Consider the following 6,523-nt stretch of genomic DNA (forward strand, 5'->3'; position numbering starts at 1 on the left):
ATATTCTTAAGTAAGTATCTCTCCATATCAATTACTTAGTCGAGCAAGTTTAATGTTTAGCAAGAATTTTCTTATATTTAAGTGAAGTTTTGCTTCTCTTAAAGGGTATTGTGACTTCGAATTTGTCAATTGTGTTTTGTGTCTTGTCATCTTGTCGGATAATTTCACTTTTATTAAGTAATTTAGCAAACGCAAGTGACACTTGTCGTAGAAAATGTAAAGATAATCAAAGATAGATACCCCGTAAACGTCGAAATGCTGAAATGCCTGAGTGAATTGAGTTTGTTTAATGGGTAAATGGCAAATGAAACAATTAAAATGCGGCCAAAACGCTTCAGAGCACAATTCTCTAGACAGTTTTGAGATGCAATTGATATACACACACACACACACACACACTCTCACACACAATAAACGATACACATTTATAGGACTGACTGTAGGACAGAGAATGAAACTTTCATGGCCTGCACATTTGGCACACAAATCGGTGAAATGTTTTGGATAAGAGTGAACAGAAGGGTTTGGTGAGAGGGAGGGGGGCAGAAGAAGAAGAAGAAGAAGTATGTATAGGATTGATGAGCATAGCAAAGCAGATCACATTTTCTTGCCATTAAACTTAAGTGAATGATCAAAATCAGTAGCATAAATGATGCCAATTTCAGGCCACAGTAAATTTCTATGTCTTCCATATACATATAGCTCCTCACCCTCCTTCCCCCCCTCCTCTACTCTATAAACTCATAGATTGGGTGAACTCTCGTTTTTCATTTCCCCCTTCAATTTGGCTCATCATGCAAATGCTTAATGACTTGTCAAGTCTAATTTATTTAAAACTTTAGTTCTAACACCAAAAAATAAAACAGACAGAAACACACACACACACACACACACACACAGAAAGTATAAATACTCTCAAGTGAAAGTCATCTCCAAAAAAGCATTGCGTTGAGGCCAGAAAGAGGAGAAGATGGTTGAAGGGAAATTAAAATTATTACTCTGCCATAATTTACAAGGCATCAAGTGGCATAAAACAAAAAATAAAACTTTGGTGTGTATTTCTTTTCATATGCCCCAACTTCCCTTTGAGTCCCCTCTCCCCTCACCCCCTTCCTTACTGCCTGCATGTACATATATCTGTTAGCTGACAGTGAGGCGATTCTCACGCATTTGTCACGAGGTTTTTCTTCTGTTTTTCAACGTTTTTTTAATGAGCGGATCATCAGCAACAACAACAGCAACTGAGACGACAACAGTTTGGCCAAGACTGTAAATTATATATACTGCATTTCGCACACACTCTCACACACACACACACACACAGCCATAGAAAAGACATTTTTGTTGTTGTATCTGTTGCACAATCTTTTTTTCAGTTTTCATTTTCATTTTCATTTCACATTTTGCATTGCCATTTGATTGTTTCCCCTCATATTTTTTTCTCGTTTAGGTTATAGTTAAGTCCAATAACTGCATTTAGAGAGATTGCAGAGATTTGCATTCAATCTCTTTGAAATTTCACTAGAAGCTGGTCAGAAATGGCCAATGACAATTTGCCAAATCGAACACATTTTCCATTTATTTGAGCCTAAACTTACCTAATGATGAAAGAGTAGAAAGATGTTGCTAACTAACTAAATTTGGAGTAAGTACTTAAGTATTTAAGAAAGTATGGTTTCTATGAGATTAGTTTAATTAGTTTATTAATCGAAATTTCAAAGAGTTATGAAGAGTCTTCACATTTCTCTCCTCCAGATTCGATAACTGTGTTCCTCTTTCTTTCGTTGTTCGTTGCAGCCTGTTAAACAAGGCGTATGCGCAATAATTGTGGCACTTGAAGTCGTCAGGTGTGCGCCGCAGCTGCTGCTGCAGGTGACAGCCTGCCCGCTTGACCTTGTGTGTTTTGTAAAGATATTTTTATCTATCTATTTATTTTTTTTTCTTTCTGTTTTGTTTTCTTGCCAGCGACGACTTTCGCCTGGCTTGAAGAGCCTGATGCGGAAGCTGCATTTTCCTGCTCCACTCTACGAAAGAAAAAAATCTTCATTTAAATCCGAAAAGCAAATCTGACTGCAATTCGCTCGATGCACTTTCAGGCCAATCGTCACACGTCTTGTCACACGACGTGTTGCTGTTGTTGCTGACGACAGTCGCACTATAGTGCAAAAGCCCAATCATAATTTCAGTCAATTTAGCAATGAAAACATCAACATCAACAACAACAACATCAACAGAAAATAGCGACAAGTGTTTTATATTTATTTATCTTTTGTTTCTTGTCTTGTTTTGTTTTTTCTTTATTTTGCGCAATTCCAATTCTTTTGCCAGTGACTTTCTCCCGACCTCGTTTACGTTTTACATACCTACGTAGTTCAAATATCGAAATTCCGATAGCAATTCCAATTCTGATTTTAGAAACTTTATGCCTACTTTGCCCCTCCCCCAAGTACTGCCCCCAAGTACCACCCATAAGGCATAAGCATAAATGGGAAGCCACAAGACAACCAAAAATTTATTTGCATAATTTCATTTTCTTTTTTATTTTTCGTTGTTGTTGTTGTTTGGACTCTGCTTGGAATGCGTTAATTGGCCTGGCCCAACTAAGCAAAAAGCCGTTAACAGTTAGTCTTAGCCACAGTTTGTTAGGTGTTGCTAGTCCAATAATTCATGGGCCTAACGAGCCATTCATTCAGTCAACTTGACCAAACAAAATTCTAGGCAACGAAAGTGAAGTTCAACAAAAAAAGAAGCGAGCCAACAAACCATATGAGTAATCATGAATACTTGCCCATTTAGCCATATCCATTAAAGTTGAAGTTTTTGAAAAAGTTTCTAAATAATCACAAAAACGAAATTGGTATACACTTTTTTCAAATCTAGTTCCTTTGACTATCAGAAGAAGAGAGTAACGAGTTGCTTTGGTCATTGGCCTTCTCGAATACAAATACTCAAAAGTAATTACCATAATTTCATTGAATGAACAATATATAGGTAGGTATATACATAGGTACATATATAGGTATATAGGTACATACATATATATGTCTTTATCTGTATCTTTTATTCTTTGTTTAAATCTAACTTCTGTTCAAAGTGAATCCATATCAGATTATTCATCTAGAAACTAGAAAGATTCAATTGTCAGAGAGTCAAAGTACTTATATCTATGCCTTAGTTTAATATTAAATTACTAAATCTAAACTTATAAACAAATATTTTTAGAGAGTATTTGGAATGCGGCCTAAAGGGTTAATTGCAATCTTCAATTGCGGATCTTTTTCATTAAATTATCATTATCAATATGAAAGTAGAAAATTTCAACTACCGCATTGTTTATCTTACCTACTACAATATATATTGTTGTTGTTCTCTCTGTCTCTCTCTCTCTCTCTCTCTCTCTCTTTCAGTTTTTGCTTTTATTTTCTTCTTTCTGGTTGTGACCCGCAAACGTGCGAGGGGCCATGGGCACGTACCATTAAGAGCCATCAATAAAATTGTCAAATTGGCAAAACGAGGCAAAAGAAAAAGAAGTGAGCGAGCGAGAGGCAAATAGATAGATAGCCCGATCACGAGACAACAGGGCGAGGGGAACGCAGTAGAAAACTGTAATAGGGGAGGTAAAATGGAAGGGCGTGTTATTGCGTGCCGCGCATAGCTAAGTGGTTAATATTAGTTACAATTTTGTCGTATTCTTTATGGATCGGTTATATGCTAATTTTCGTGGTTTCATTTCTTTTCCATTTCACGTCGAACGAAAAACAGAAAAATAAAAATAAAAGACTCAGGCAACAAACTTTTTCATTCCAATTGCAATTCAATTCGAGGTCAATGATATTTAACTAAATGAACTGATATGATTAGTTATTATTTCTTACAATTAAACAATACAAATAATAGAACCACTCTCCTTGTACCTATCGATGTTCTATCCAAATTCATTCATCTCAATTATAGCCCTTTTTTTTAGCTAGAATAAGTTTCAAACTTGTTGCTGTTGAAAATATTTGCCTGGGGCGGGGGGGAGGGGGGTTTAATTCTTCTATCTCAAGCTGGTATGCCCTTTTTTTATGTCATATTGCTACATTTTCTGTTTCTTTTTGTTGTTGTTTGTGTTTTATGCGAGTTGACACAATCCAAGTAGTTACCCAGTCATCTAAGTCAGATCCACTTGAGGCTGCCCTGTCTCCCCAATGGCCTTTGTTTTTGTGTTTGCAATGTTTATTGTTGTTGTTGTTTGGTGGTTGCTGCCATCTTATGTAAGGCCTGAATTCTCTTCAACTCTGGACATCCACTTGGTGGTATTGTTGCATTCATCATCATTGTCATTAGTGTCCAAAAATGAAATTATTGCAAATATCTATGTGAATTTCAGTTTGTCTGTGTGCGTGTGTGTGTGTGTGTGTCAAACAACAACAAAAGAGCTCTCCAGACCTGTCAGTTTTGCCATGGAGAAGGAGGATGAATGTATGAATGGATGGTTGCTTAGATAGATGGATGGATAGATGGTTGCTTGGTTGGTTGCTTGGTTGGTTAGTTGTATTGGAAACCCAACAATTCATGTTGTTCATGTTGGCAAAAAAAAAAAAAAACAAAGACAAGATTTTTACTTTCGTTTCATGTAAGCGCACACATTTCACTTTACCTCAACTTGAGTTTTTCGCTGTTGCTATTTTGTTTTTTTTAATTTTTTTTTCTGTTTCTTGCAAACTAACCACAAAAACCAAAAGCCCAAACCTATCCCTGGTTACCTTACCTCCTAGTCTTACGTCTAGAGGTGGTTAAGGTAAGGAAGGGTACAGAGGCTTGGTGCAGAGAAGGCGGCAGATTGTGAGCTAGGGTCCATCTACCTCAGTGCGTTGTTAAGTGCAGTTCACTTTCTGTGGGCGACCATTGTATAATAATAACTACACTTAGGCTTAACCAGGCCTTAACTGCTTACCAACTGAGGGGGAGCCAGAGAGCCCAAAGAGTTGGGCAATCCACCAAAAACATGAGTTACCACAGTGGTTAATGAACTGCAAGTCACTTGTTTTGCGGTCTCTTTTTAAAGGGGAAGCGAAAAGGATCTATATATTTATATGTATACGATCGATTTATATGGGCTTAAACTAGTTCTTGTTCTACATAGAACAATCTCCACACACTTAACATTTAATTCTTTAGATATTTTAAATTGAATTTGATTGTTTAAAGTTTGAAAATTGAATGATTCCTTAAACAATTAAGAGAATAACCAACAATTAACTTTTGTGTAAAGAGGAAAATGTTGGCTCATTCACAATTGGGGCACTTTGGTAGGCCACTCCCCCTAACCCTTACCAACTCTTCTCTTACTTTACTCAAAGGTATTTCCGAGGAAGTTTAAGTGTGTGTGTGTGTGTGTGTGTAAAGAGTTGGAGGAGAAATTGGAAAAAGGGAAGCCTAACAGGCAGCGACTCAGAACATTAATCTTGAGGCTTGAAAATTAAAAATAATAAAGCACTAAATAGAAAATGAAGCGAAAATGGAAAATAGTTTTGCCGTACTAGTAGTAGCATAGTGAGTGTGGTGGTGGGGTTGGGGAGAGGGGAAGGGGTTAACTCTGTTAATTGAGCATCGTGGGGCATTTCAACAAGAACAACAAATGCAGCAATTGGTTAAGCTTGGCTGGCTTTCTGCCTTCTTCTTCTTCTTCTGCTGCTTCTGCTTCAGCTTCTTCTGCTCCAGTCTTCTCCCTTCTGGCAAGAGATGGGTATATCTTCTTCTTCTTCTTTTTTTTTTTTTTTGGTGATGTTGCGTGTGCTTTAGTTGATTTCCTTGTTGTTTTAGAGACCAGACGGCAGTCAGGTGGAGCTGGCAACTGGCAACTGGGAACTGGGAACTGGTCACTGGTCAGGTGGGCGTCGATCGGAGCACGTGTCTATCGACAGTCAACGGTGCATGCTGTGGGCATGGGCAGGCTTCTTCTACCATTGTCTGCCTGATGTGGCCAACAAAGCATGACCATGGGCAAGCCCAACTGCAACATCAACTCCATCTGTAACTCCAGTTCCAGCTCCCCATTTGAACATCAGCTTGAGCGCTTTTTCTAATTAAATGTTTAGCCGCAAGCTTAATTTTTGTTTTTGTTTTCTTTTGCTTTCAGCTAACTGTAAGCGAACCAAAAAATGTCGATCGATCATCTTGCACATAATCATCTTAATCATCATCGTCTTCATATTGGTCATCATCTTAGCCAGCTTGATCAAATTGGAAATGAGGCAACACAATCAACAAGCTGTTGCAGGTTGCAACATACAACATTTTGTGTCATTGTTGGTTAAAGATGAAACTGGGTTAAAAGTACAAAACGCAAAAATGTGACAGACAATTGCCAAGAGCCCAGACCATTGTCGAGAAATGTGTAAGGCACCACAAAAACAACAACAACAACAACAGACACAACACAACAAAAACAAAAGAAAAACTTAAAACAAAAGTCGTTTACTTTAACTAGCAAAAACCCAAATCGTTAATACAGACGATGATAATGGTAATGATAATG

The sequence above is a fragment of the Drosophila tropicalis genome, unplaced genomic scaffold, assembly GCF_018151085.1.
Source record: "Drosophila tropicalis isolate 14030-0801.00 unplaced genomic scaffold, ASM1815108v1 contig_158, whole genome shotgun sequence".
Lineage (NCBI taxonomy): Eukaryota > Metazoa > Arthropoda > Insecta > Diptera > Drosophilidae > Drosophila > Drosophila tropicalis.